The sequence below is a fragment of the Corvus moneduloides genome, chromosome 1, assembly GCF_009650955.1.
Source record: "Corvus moneduloides isolate bCorMon1 chromosome 1, bCorMon1.pri, whole genome shotgun sequence".
Classification (NCBI taxonomy): Eukaryota; Metazoa; Chordata; class Aves; order Passeriformes; family Corvidae; genus Corvus; species Corvus moneduloides.
In genome coordinates, this window is record NC_045476.1 from 151,901,667 (window position 1) to 151,915,931 (window position 14,265).

The window sequence follows — 14,265 nt, forward strand, 5'->3', positions numbered from 1 at the left end:
GTTTTGCTTTTCTTGTATGCTCAGCTTCTGCTTTCCCTATTAAACTGTTTTTATCTCAACCCATGAATTTTCTGGCTTTTACCCTTCTGATTCCCTCCCCACTCCCACTGGTGGGGGAGTGAGTGAGGGGATGCCTTGAACTTGGCTAGTGGCTTAGGTTAAACCACACCACCTTGTGAATTTCAGTCCTGTTGAAATGCCGTGTTCCTAGTCAGTCCCTTAGGATGGGTTGCCCTTCCTGGTGTCTTCCTCTGATTTCCTCCATACTGTACCATTTTTAGTTGTATGAGGCAAAAATTCTACCATGCATGGCCATTTCTCATTCACTGTCATGATGGTGGCTTAGGTCAGACAGTGAGATGTCTATACCTATATCCTACAACCTTCCTGACATTATGTCATCTACTGATGGTCATCTGAGGTCTCATCTAAGGTAAAGCAGATGCCAGGCGTCCACTAAAGCCACTCTATCACACCCCTCCTCACCTGGGCAGGGGAGAGAAAATATAACTAAAGGCTTTTGGCTGCAGGTAAGGACAGGGCTCTCCAAAGGGTCACAAGTCCCACCAGGAACCTGCTCCAGCATGGACTTCCCATGGACTCACAGCCTCCTCTCAGTATCCCTCTGCCCCAGTGTGGGGCCATCCAGGGGCTGCAGGTGGATCTCTGATCCACTGTGGACCTCCATGGGCTGCAGGGGCACAGCTGCCTGAACATGGCCTTCACATGGGCTGTGGGGGAATCTCTTTCCAGCACCTGGAACACCTCCTGCCCCTCCTTCCTCACTGACACTGGTGTCTGCCTGGCTCTTGCTCTCACATATTCTCGCTCATCTCTCTACTGCTGTTTTTTCCCTTTTTTGAATACATTATCTCTGTCACCAATGGCTCAGCCTTGGCTAGAGGCGGGTCTGCCTCAGAGCCAGCTGGCATTGGCTCTGTTGGACGTGGGAGAAGCTTCCAGCAGCTTCTCACAGAAGCCATCCCAGTAGTACCTACCTGCTACCAAAACTTTGTCACACAAGCCCAATACAGTATCTTTGTGTTTCATGCCAGGCCCTCCCTGGAACAGTGTTGCAGGTATAGAGAGGATTTGAACATTTAGGGACGGTTGCTCTGGGGTAAAGCACTGCCGGCACAGGAGGTAGAACAAAGTTCGTATCAAATGGAGTGGGGCAAAGAATGGTGAGTTTTTTTCAGTACCACTGCTGGTTTTTCACATTCCTCATCTCAGACCCAGTTCTTACTCCCATGTTTGAAATTGGAGGTCCAAGGAAAAGGCCAGGAGCCTCACTCTCCATGTGGCTGGTGCCATAGGTTGATCCATATTCAATAGCCAAAGCAGATACTATGATTTAAATGAACCTTGTGATGAGGAACAAATTACACCAGAAAATATATTACAGGGCTTGCTCTTACACTTGATGAACTGTATGTCTATTGATTTAAAAATGTATTTTTCTTTCTTATTGTCATTTAAATGTATGGGATAGTAACTGATTCATGAAGCAGTAGGTATTGTTTCTTTTAACTCTGATGATAATTACTTTTATTTAATGAATAAGGTCCAGGTTCAATAAAAGACCCATCTGGCTTCATATAATAAATTGATTTTATGGGGCTGCTGTGAAGCGGAAGCCAGAGAGAGTTTTTATTGAATCTAGGCCCAAACACAATATATCACAACTCTCATTTTCAGCTTATTTTATCTATTAATAAAACTCCATTTAATATCCTTGAATATTTTTCAAAAGGTTTGTCCTTTATCCTCTTTGTCATAATTAGCACAGAGGGTAATTAGTTTTTACATAGGCATTTTCCTTCGTCTAGATAAAAGTCATCTAAATTGTTTTCTTTTGCTTATGGAAATGAGAACACCACATTTTTATTTCTCCTTCAATTGCTCCCTGGTGATTACCTTAATTGGAATTACTATTTCTCTACCACTGTTGTGAAGTTCAACCCTTCAGGAGCTGTCGTGGACAAGGAGCCCAGAGCCTTTGGTGGATGGCAAATGAACTGGTCCTGCATGGACCTAAGTATTCAGTTGCCACGTCAAATACCCATGGCAAGATTTTGGAGGTCACAGGGACCCCTGTGACTGTGGGGTAGTCTCTGGGGAGGGAGCACAGCTCTGCAGCCCCGTGCGCTGCCTGTGGGAGGCCACTGGTGTCCCCCACTGGGGTCCCGGGATTGTTCTCCTGACTCCAAAAAGGGAAATCACAAGGCCTGAGCAACAGCCATTGTTCTGCCTGCTTCAAATCCATTGCCGTAGAAACTGCAGTCTTCAGGATGCCCCAACTCACAGCACTGCATCTGTAAACAGAGCAAGAGGAGAAGGTGAGGTGAGGCAGCAAAGGCTTTACCCAGTGACGGCTCAGCTCCACCATGGGGCTCCCTTTGCCTTCAAGGGACTTTCAAGGGACCTGTGTGCATTGCTGCTGAAACACTCTCTGTTTGTTTGTTTGCTCAGGAAGATTGTTGTAAAAATGAAAAAAACATATACATACATAACTCCAATTCACAGATTTTGATATAGTTTCACATGTAATATAGTGTCACATAGAACCCTCTATTTGCATTTAATAAATACTTATTTTCTACAATGTCTTTTATTTGAGACAATATTTGCATGGAAATATGAAGTAAAATAAATTAGAATTGAATTATAAATTGCAATAAAAATTATTATAAAATATGATTATTTATTTAGTAACAAGAATATTTAAATTTGCATTCCAGTTTCTGAATCAAATGGGCTAAAAGGAATTCAGGACCCAAATTTATTCCTGTCTCTTTCTTTTGATATGAAATGAAAATTTCTATTTTATCAAAAATAATGTAAAAAATTTTCAGATTTCAAAAATATTTTTCTTTTATTATGACCACTTTTAATTCATTACTAATATTTCAGGGACACCAAGTCCCTGATTGTTGTTAGTACAATTTTGCTGCTCCTGTGTGTTAATCTTCATGGCATTCTGCAAACTGTGATATCAGAGGCTCCAAGAGAGCAGAAAGGTTTGTGGAAAACAGGAAAGATAAAATTGAAAAATATTGACTAATTTAATTTTTTCCACTTTTTTAAAGAATAATTTGTTTGAAACAACACAAGATATTATGTGTGTGGGATAAATATAATCTGTCATTTCAGAAAATATGTTATTTAATCTTAAATGTTTCCAAGACTGTTTACTCTCACTCTTAATTTTGAGTGCATTGCCTGAGACTTATCATAATCATATCTTTTGTTATTTTAATTTTTGAACTCACGTGATCTGTCAGGGTTTTTTAAAGACGTGGATGCTTATTCAAGTATTTCATTTAATTACTAAGGAGCGAGTAATTTTCTGTTCTTGTTGAATAATGCAGATAATAAAATGTTACTTCTTATGACTAGATTTAACATCTATTTGACATCTTTATGTCATAGACTCAGTGGTATCTTTTCTTTAATATTAAGGTCATTAGAAACTCACATGTCGACCCTTCTTGCATCAGGAAAAACACTTCCAAAGTTAATGTAGTAAAACCAGGAGTGCAAGAAAAAAAAAGACCTATAAAAATTAGGCACAAAATTAAAAACCTGAGCAAGCACATTTGCTCAGAAACCAGCCCTGGTGTGTACCCAAGGGCACATCTAAGAAAGGAAAAGATTTTCCAGCTGATGGCCACTATAAACCCTCCACTATGGGACAAAGCTAGCTGTGATGCATCTGCTTCATACTTACAAGTCCAATGAGCAGAAAACAAGTTATCAATGATTGAATCCCATAAACTTTGTCCCTGAGGAAGAAGAAAGGACACAGATTTCAAATACTCAGATTTCAGATGAGAAAAAACCTCTTCTAAGCAGGTGAAAACTCATAAGGAAACCAAATAGATACAAAAATGTGGCATATGGAATAACAGCTCAGAATCACCCCTCAGAGCCAAACTTCACTTTGGAGACTTGTCTGCTTATAATTTAAAACAAACAAACCCAAACAAACCTCCAAATCTACCCTGGGTATTAAATATTTAAGCTGTGTAATCACTGGAATAACCTATTCTGGATTCCTGCACACTGCTTCAGGGACCAATTAAAAGCACAACATCTTCATTCCAGTCCTGCAGGTTTCATCATCTCAGCCACCAGGAGTCAGGGGGTGCCAGCTGCCAAACACACAAAGCCAAATACTGAATGGGATACCTATGGCAAGAAGCAGGCAAGAGAAAAAGGAAGTGAAAGAAACATGCTTGCTGCAATTATTCATACAAGTAAAGCACTTTAATATCCATCTTCCTAACTAGAATAACTAGCAACATTCCTGGCCATGGCACAGTGGAGTAAGAAATGAGGAAGGCCAACACACAGAGCTAAAAGTGCTTCATCCCCCGTATCCTTGGGTAGGAATGGGTGCACTTAGAGTGATGATGTGTTTCTGGTGACCAGTCAAAGAACCCAAGGAAATGGAATGAGGTTGCATCAGGCAAAGTCCAGACTGGGCATTAGGAGAAAGTTCACTGGGAGGGTGGTCAGTCACTGGAACAGGCTCCTCAGGAAAAGTGGTCGCTGCAGTAAGCCTGTCAGAGTTCAAGGGGTGTCTGGACAATGCTTTTAGTCATATGGTTTAATTTTAGGAAGTACTGTGAGGAATAGGGTGTTGGACTTAATGATACTTATGGGTCCCTTTCAATTTGAGATCTTCTATGACTCTAGAAGAATCATGGGTGGAAGAGCTAGAGAGACCAGCTTGCTACCTACTGCACTTGCCCCGAGTCAGACAATCTGCATAATAGGTACTGTTCCAGATGACAGCAATGGATCATCAGTTGTCAAATATGTCATGTCTCAAACTCATGGGTTACTTCATAACCTTATCTTCAGACAATTTACTTTCTGATCCTTCTAAAAAGTCACAAGTTATTTCAATACATGACAAAAATCTATCTTACCCAAAGCCCATCCAACATCCACTACTTCCATTTATCTTTATGAAACCCCCTTCACACAGCTGCATCTCCCCACACTTCATAACAAAAATCACTTTCCATGTCAGCATCTACTAATGAATCTTCTTTAATTGCTTACAGCAGAATGTGCAACATCAGTTTCTTCTGTGAAGCCAAATCCAGCTCATGTCGCTCATTCTTCATAGCTGCTAAAGTAAATGGCAAACACAGCAACCACAATGATTTGGTACATCAAGTTTAAGCTGATGAGCCAGGTAATTTTTCTGCTGCAGCTGATTTGGTATTTTCTTGCCTGCAAGTAAAAGTCTGTTGTTCCTTGGACTTTTGTATGGTAACCTCACTGTGTCAGGGATGCTCTAGATGGTCAGAGAGCGCTAAGACAAGGGGCACTGTGCAGTTTCTATGGCATATGTGCACATACAGGAATAGTTGGATATGAAACCTTTAAAGCCCACCTCCCCTCCCAGACTGCTGCTCAATACACCTAGCAAAAATACATATTCATAGCAGAAATGCAATTGATCACTGCTGTGCAGGATGAGTCAGTTAAACAAACAAAAAAAAATTTAAAAAAAAAGAGCAGTACTTGGGTAAATTTAATGTAAAATTCGTGTAGTGTAATGCAGGAATATATCTGAGTTGCTGAATAGTAATAGTAATGTCCATGGACTTTCAAAGATGATCTTATTTCCTCTTCACTCCTTTGCTAGTTCTATTATTTATCTCTCTGACCCATCATTTTCATTTCATGTGGTCTCCCCCTTCTGTCTTACTGCTTTATGCAATTCAATTTCCAGTCCTCTATGTAATTTCAACAACTGCCATTCCCACTTCCCCGGTTTTCTGCCATATAGAATATGGATTTTCCATAGACAAAGACATTAAAAAACTTGGAGTACATTTCTTGATCTCATTGTGCCATGCAAGTTTTAGAAATGTAGAAAGAAAACTACTAAGAAGATTTTTAGGTCAATTAATTCAATATTGTTGAAGTTTTCGCTCCTTTTTCTTAACCTTTTCTAATATGTAGTCATATAGAAAAGACACATTTTGGTGAGCTTAATGCAAAATATTTTTACTCTGCCAGAAGATGATGTTTCAATATTTTTTCATTAAAAAATCTGAGCAACAAATACATCTAATTAGCATTATTATTTCCTAAAATTAGCACTTTCTAATAGAAACTATTGGCCACGTCTAGTTATATTTAATATTACCCTGCTGGAGTGTCGTCAATAGCAACAGTAATTTATTCTCTTTTAGAGACTGGAACCAGAACCTGAATACCAGGTGTTAAGCCTGGTTAACACCATGACCCAACCAGCACAAGCTGGAAAACATGGATGTTCTGTACTTCTTCAGGCCATATCAAAGCTCTCAGAAGTTTTCTGCTGTACTTGAGGCAGATCACAAAGTTCAGAACTATTCTTATTTTCCTCAGCTGTTTGCTAGCTAATTGGTGTCAAATCAACTTTTTTTAAGATAAGATCTTGACATCGGAGACTCGGAGGCAGAGATTATACCTGGAGATTTTCCTTGTTTTGAGGTTTATGTGCCGGTGTCTCATACTGACTTCAAATTAGTTAGGAAAATGTTTAGCTCTTAGAAGCCTTTCATAGCCCGGGTCAGGAAGGAGCAGCTGCTGCTACCGAAAAAAAGAAATTAAACTCGGAGGGCTTGGACTTCTGGACAGCAAAGGGATTTTTCCTACACGCTGTTTTAGTGAATTTATTTTCATTAAGCTGCTGTTAGGCTGCTTGGGACGTGCCCCGCCGCCAGCCCCTCGGTCTCCCGAGGCATCCATGCCCGTCCCGATGCGGGCAGGGCTGGCACCAGGTGGCACCACCGGCCCACGGTTCCGCCGCCGCAGCGCCCGCCCCCAGCGCGGCGGCTGCGGGGCCACCCCGGGGCTCGGCCCGGGTCGGAAACAGCACTTATGTTCCGGCAAGGTAATGCTAATTCAGATTACTGTTCTGTATCTCAGTGTGAGGGTGTAAAATACACAATGTATACAACTTGCAAGGACATACCAGTGAATAGGACCTCATACTTATTTTTGCGGTTATTATTTCTCTTTGTACTACTGCTAGACGTTCATCCCTAAAGAGGAGAGAAAAGAGACACACTAACAGTTTTCAGGTACATAAGAAATTCTTACAAAGCTCTGCAGGGATACACTGCCCTTTGCATTCACTGTGAATAGGAAAAAAAGTAACGTAAAGGGATATTTAGTTTAGACAATAATGAAAATGCTGTAACAAAGAGAATAAAGCACTGAAAATTATTGCACAAGGTAACTCTGGAGAACTTATCACACTGGTTTTCAGGAACACGTGAGACTGGTTTAGGATGAAGAGCAGTGAAGGAACGACTGGAGGACTTGTCAGGGTCTCTTCTAGTGCTGTTTTCTATAATTAGATGAGATAAAAATTATACTCAGGTACTCAAATAGCATCTTGCCCAATGGTACAGGTTGCATAAAGCCTGAAAAAAATTTTCATAAACTTTCCTCAGATCCAAAGGCACTGATTGAAAAGCTAACTCTTGTATATCAATACTAACAGCAATCACTCCTTTTAATTGCACCCCGTTCTCACCCTTAGATTTGACATTCAAAAGAGAAATCGGGGTAAAGAAGCATCTCCTTCCTCTTGTAAAGAGTTTCTACCTTTCCCTTTGGAGATGTTTCTTTTTAAGATCATCTTTTAAAACACATGCTTGCCTGATTGGGTTGGTTTGTTTCTTCAAGCCTTTCAAGCTTAGAAAAAACTTTGTTGTAATTAGAAAAGACTCGTATTTCACGAACAATATATTCTAACATTCCTATATACCACACATGTGGACATTTTTCATATAGTGACAAATTTGGAAATAGTAAGATAATTTTCCGAGATTAAGGAGGTAAAAGTATCTTCATTTTACTACATGATTGTGATGTTTCCGGGTTGGATAGAAATTCAAGATTAACTGATAGTTTCTGGCTTATTTTAAAGCATGGGAGGAGGCGTACATCCTCTTAAAATTTGGTAGAGCCTTCCAAATTGAGATCTTTGGTAGCTTTTTCACACTGTTAATGACTTTTATTAAATGAGAATCTGAATTTGCTTTCGGTGGAGAGTCTTCTCTTTTAGCACAGTGACTTTCCAGCAGGTGTGCATCTTTCCTCATGGAGAAACTTCCAGCACTGTGATACCCCTTCTTCTGTGAAAGCTGCTCTGTGGTATCCCAGGAATGAGCCTCATGTTAAATATTTCTGTTTGTGACTGTCTTCTCCTTAAAAATGACTGAATAGGAGTGAGACAAAATGATACAATATAATATGAAGCTGCAAATAGCAAAAATGGTGCCTAGTTTAAGGTATTGGGAATTCTGGTACTTCCAAGTGCATTCAAGATATTGACTAATCCACAGCAAAGTATATGATACAGGTAGTGACTCTGATTTACAAGTTGTAAGCCTCAGGCTACCTGGAGTAAAATAGTCACTACAGGCTCTATGTGCTCCGGTTACATTATGTGGAGCTACAATGAGTACTAGAAATCATGCCTGGATCTGTCCACCTTTCATTTCTGCTGTCATTCTGGGTGTATGTCAAACTGCCCACAACAAAGTGGAAATATCTCTGTTCCTTTTCATGATTTCTTTCCCTACAAGCACATGCATGCAAGGAAGTACAAGGTAAAGCTTCCTCCTATTAAAGATGCTAAGTCTCATGTTATGTTTCAGTTCTACACATTGGTTTTCTTGTGTGTCCTTCCAATTTCACCTGAGTAAACTGATCACTACTATACTTCACTAGGCTAGGAATCAGCTCCAGGTTGACTGGAAATCTGCAATAAAATAAAAAATGAAAAGCATTTAATTTTATTATGAATAATACATTTTTCATTAAAATTCCTCCCATCTCTCAGTTCCCTTCTGGATGGATTAACCATGTCACCCATGTAGTTTGCTGATATGTTGTCTCTGATGTCTGAAACGGGAAGAAATGCAATAGAGCGGTGCCAGGGAAGCACTTGACTACAGTAAAGTGGCAGATTACAGCTATCAAGAGATTTTCCCATCAGATGCAGTAACCAGCCATCTTGAAAATGGTTAATAAAAGGACTTGACAAGAAATCCACATTAGTAGATAGATTTCAAAGAAGCAAGCACATTTGCCAGTATGCCTACAGCCATTTTAGTCTTAATTCTGAAGTCCCACATTCTGGTACACCCTCCCTCACTAACATTCTTGTATCTTTTAAGAAAACCATCTCACTTTCTTAACACTAGTCATTCCAATAGTCACACAGATAAAACTATAGCAAGTTTATAAATTTTTATGTACTGTAGAAGAAGATAAAGTTCCTTGGTACACGCTAAAAACATACTGGGAAAACCAGTTTGGATTATTCCTGGTTCAGGCAAAGGCAAACCCATCCATGGGATTGCTTTTGCTCACAAACCTGGGTGCTCTTGGTGGGTAATGCAGGAGGTTGGGGAAGTCTGGTGTACACCTCAAGGGAATTTGATTTTGGGTGAAAATGACAAATTAATTAAACTGTATTATGTTAATAATTATCCAACACTGTGTATTACCACTTTAGTGGTGACTACATGTGCATCACTTCACTGAGCACCTCACGGCATCGATCTTAACCACACGCGTTCTGGGGATCCCAGCCTGACTTCCCTCTGACCGTTGCACCCACACCAATGGAAAATAAACTTTGATAAAATTGAACAACAGCAGCAGCACTGGAATCACAATGAAGTCAAATGTGCAGCATTCCACAATTCAAAACCTTACACCATCTTTCCTGCTTGAAAGACTGTTACCAAGGATAAAGGCCAAAAGTGCTAAATGAATTCTACAAACATTTTTTTTGGCATATGTGAACACTTTATGAACATTTAACAGAGGCCTTCCACAGACTAAGAGAATGATGTTTGTATATCTATCAAAATAGATAAATAGGAAAGGTGATGGGATATTGAGGAATGTGAAACTTGGTATGACATAAATGGTATGGAGTAAAGGGTGGATATTGTCCTGGTTTCAGCTAGGAGAGAGGTAATTTCTTCCCAGCAGCTGTTACAGTGCTGTGTTTTGGAACGAGAATGGTGTTGATAACACACGGATGATTTGGGTTTTCCTACATCGTGTTTATCCTAAGTCAAGGACTCTTTTTTTCCCTTGCCTCACACTCTGCCAGTCCGGAAGTACGCAAGAGAAACTGGGAGGGAGCATAGGCAGGACAGGTGATCCGAACTGACCCAGGGGATATTCCACACCACAGAACATCATGCCCAGGATATAAATCGGGGGGGACTTACCCAAAAGTGCAGCTGATCTGGGTTAGGGAAGGGAGGTCAGGCATTGGTCAGTAGGTAGTGAGCAATTGCATCGCGCTTCACTTGATTATTTCCTTTTTACTATGATTCTTTAACATGATTATTATTTAATTTTACTTAATTTTCAATTATTAAACTGCTCTTAACATACAAGTTTTATGTCAATTCTCCTTTTCATTCCACCAGGGTGGGGAAGGAGAGGGGAGGCATTTAAATGAGTGGCTGCATGGTGCTTAATTTCCATCTGTGCTTAAACCACGACAACAGCACACCAGTTAAGATTTTTAAATAAGTAAAAGTTACCCATATCCATCAGTGAATCAGTTTGCAAGGAGATGTAACAAACTTTATTAGACCAGATGGTGTAATTAAGAAAAAAGAAGCCTGGGTACAACGTAAAAATTGAACATTTCTCATTTGGAGCAATAAATGCATTAGTTTTACTTTTCAAATCACATTGATCTTTAAACAAATGCTGGAAAATTAAGATTGTCAAAACTGACATCATATTTCTGATTTCACTGAAAAGAGATGTGTTAGTGGACCAAAATAAAATATTTTTTATTAATGGAAACTTTTTTTAATTTGCCATTTTTATTCTGATTTTAAATGAAAAAATAAAATACCTGGTAAATCAATTCTGTACAGCTCTACCTATCCTCATTCAACAACATCAGGAAATTTATAGGCAAAACCCACTAAACCTGAAAGGAAAATTATTCTGCTTTTTAGTCTAAAACAATAAGTAATATTTCGGTTGAAACAGAGTGATAGGTTGTTATTGTTTTTAAATGAAAGCAGTGAAAATTTAAGAAAAGAATCAGTAAGGGAACAAAGGCCTGGCAAACAGATTTTCAAACCTGTGGAGAGGCTGCAGAGGAGGAGGAGTAATAGTAGTAATAAAGTGATAAGCCACATTCTGAAATGCAAAAGGTGAATCACTTTTGTTGTCAGTCAGCAAAGTGATAAGGACAAACAAGACATTCAATAGCACCAAACTTCTCTGAAAAGTTTGAAAGATCTGAAAATTGATGGTGCTCTGAGATTCAGGCTATAGGAAACTGAGAATATTAAAAACAAACAAGAATAGAAGGCGGAGGAGTTTTGGCTGACATTTTCAGAAATGCACTTAGTACAGGAACGAGTCCCTTTGGAGTAGAAAGTAACTAACATAACCTTTTAGAAAAAGAGTCAAGGGACCTGACAGGAAAATACAGAGCAGTCACATTCACAATCTATTTTCTGAGATCAAAAGGAAGAATAGTTAAAATAGCCAGATTTCCCTTGCTTCAAATGCATTCTTTGTTAACACTTCTTTGAAGATCCCTCTGACATGCTGCTCATGAGAGATACAGCCTTTAGCTAAGATGTCCTAGTGCACTTGATAACACAGCCCACCAGCAACAAATGTCTAATGTGAAGAAAGAAGTATCAACAGATAAGGCAGAAAGTAGAACAATGGGGTAAGAATAACAGGTTGTCATAAACAAATCCTTTGCCTGCTGAAAAGAATGTCTGCATACCTTAGAGGCCAGCTTTAGAACCAGCTCATTGCTTTGTCAACTAGTAAAGAGAAAAATAAAGAATTTAAATAGTTTATGCATCTTGTACTATAGCAGAAGAAAATGCACATTAAGACTGAAAAAAATAAATATATTAACAGTGATTTAGTCGCTGACATACCTGTCCTGGAAATGGTATGCAAGGAGTATTTTACCTTCTTCTGCCAGATAAATTACAAATAAACCCTAGTGACATCAGATAAAATGGCGCAAATGTTTGCAGATGTCTCTTCAGAACTCAGCTAAGGTAGGTAGTTTGTGGGTTTCTATTTTTTGGGACAGATCCTCAGATGATGTAAGCTGGCTCAGGTCTACTGAAGTCAAGATGCCAAAAGTTAAAACTGAGCGCATAGTTAAGACCTTATTTTGCAGCACAACAGCAGTACACACTATGCACTGTTAAGGCTTGAACAGAAGATCTGTTGGGGACTCAGCTGTTAAATCCAGCTCTCTGGGGCTGCAGTCCAAAGACTACCCACAGTCACCGTAAAGGACATCCTTAAGACCAACAGTGCTGTGTCTTTGCTGCTTCCATGAAACCTCTCCTGACTCAGTTCCTCTTCAGTGTTATTTGCCCCTACACCTGGATGTGTCCATTAATTTTTTATACATCATAGCAAACTAAACTAGCCACTGCAAGTGGTTCGGTGGAGGGCCTTAATCTGTTAATTTGTTAGTAAAGTGCTATGTATACCTTTAGTACTACATAAATAATTAATAAGGCTAACAAGGATGACTCTAACCACAGGAACCTAAAAGTCAGACAATCTTAACATTAACATCAATCTTCCAGTGAATTATTAGCAGCCAGTGACGCTTGCAGATTCCTGGCCTAATGTACATATGCCAGCCAGTTTCAGTTGGCAGCTTGGCTGCAGGTGACAAAACGTCTTTTCTGACTTGCATAAAAATATGTCTGGAAGCAATGAAAACCCCAAGAAAATAATATCCACTGTAAAGAAAAATGATACAGAACAACAAAGACATTTAGAAACCAGGAGGGGGGTGGTTTATAAAGCCCGTGATGATTCAAAAGTGCAGAAAGATGTTGGGTTCAGTGATGCTGATAGTGATAGATCGGGCATTTGGCAACATGTATCTCCTGCTTTTCCAAGTTGCTTGTCTGAATTCCTGTTGCCTTGGCTTTGTCTCTTTCATCTGAAATGATCTGTCAATACAAGGAGCATGGGAATGGAAACTGAATCCCTTACATGACTGAAAGTGCAGTGCCAGGAGAGGGAAGGGGCAGGACATGCAGGGGGTATGCAGGCTTTGGCGAGGTGCATCAGTTAAATAATAAAAACATGCTAAAAAACACAAACTGTGTCCTTTGTTTGGCACCATAGGAACTACACTCGAGATCCTGTTTCAAACTTCAAAACTCATCAAACTCTCAGAGCTAGCTTTTAGAATTACTGGATTTGAGGACTTCTAACCACTGGCACACAAAAGGCTAGTACACATAGAGAGGAGCACTTCACCCCTCCTGAAAGAGATTTGAGGGTGGGTGTATTATCAATGAATCAAATCACACCCTTAGACCCCTTAAGACATCCTTGAGACAAAACATTTTGTGATACAAGACAAGGGAAGTGAAACAAAGGCTGGATAAGGTACGGGTGATGACACTGGTATAAAGGAAATCCTCGTGTGAAAAAACCTGTTCCACAGAAAACAAAATTGAATGTAAGGACATGGCAAGGCAGACAGTACCAGAAAACAAATAAAATTATATCAAAGAAACCATTCCTGTCTAAAAATCAAATCTTACTCAGATATGAATCCCATTAACTTCAGCTCATGCAGGAGTTTATGTTTTTCAGATTGAAGACTGCTGTAGACATTTCTGTAAATAGGTTCTATTTTATCACAGATGAACTTAAAATAGTTTAATAATTCTTTTCCTTTTGTTACTCTTTCATTGACATTTTTATTTTTTGACATCTTCACTCTCCTTTGTCCTGCCTACAGTTCATCCTGAGAATAGAGACTAAGTAGCAAAGTACCTTTTTTCCATTGATATGACAGCCTTTCACCTTTGCAATCCTTTGGAGGACAACAGGTCTTATGTTTAAATCACTAATCCCCTTTGGATGAAGTCTCACTTTCTGGGTGGCTTCATTGGTCAGACACACAAAGCAACCGCTTCTCAATTTATATTTTTTCGAATGACACTCCCTTATCTGTCATTGTCATATGGCACAGTGGGACATCTTTGGAAGATGAGGTGGACTGTCTCTTTTGTCACATTCAGCTCTCTGCTGCAATTAAAACCTGCTTGTCTGCTAACTAATCACACTTTCTCTTCGTTACAGACACATTTTCACTTCTTCACTTTCCATACAGCCTTCATATTAATTTCAATCTTTGAAATGGATATGATTTCTCAAGATTAAGCTCCAGATATAACT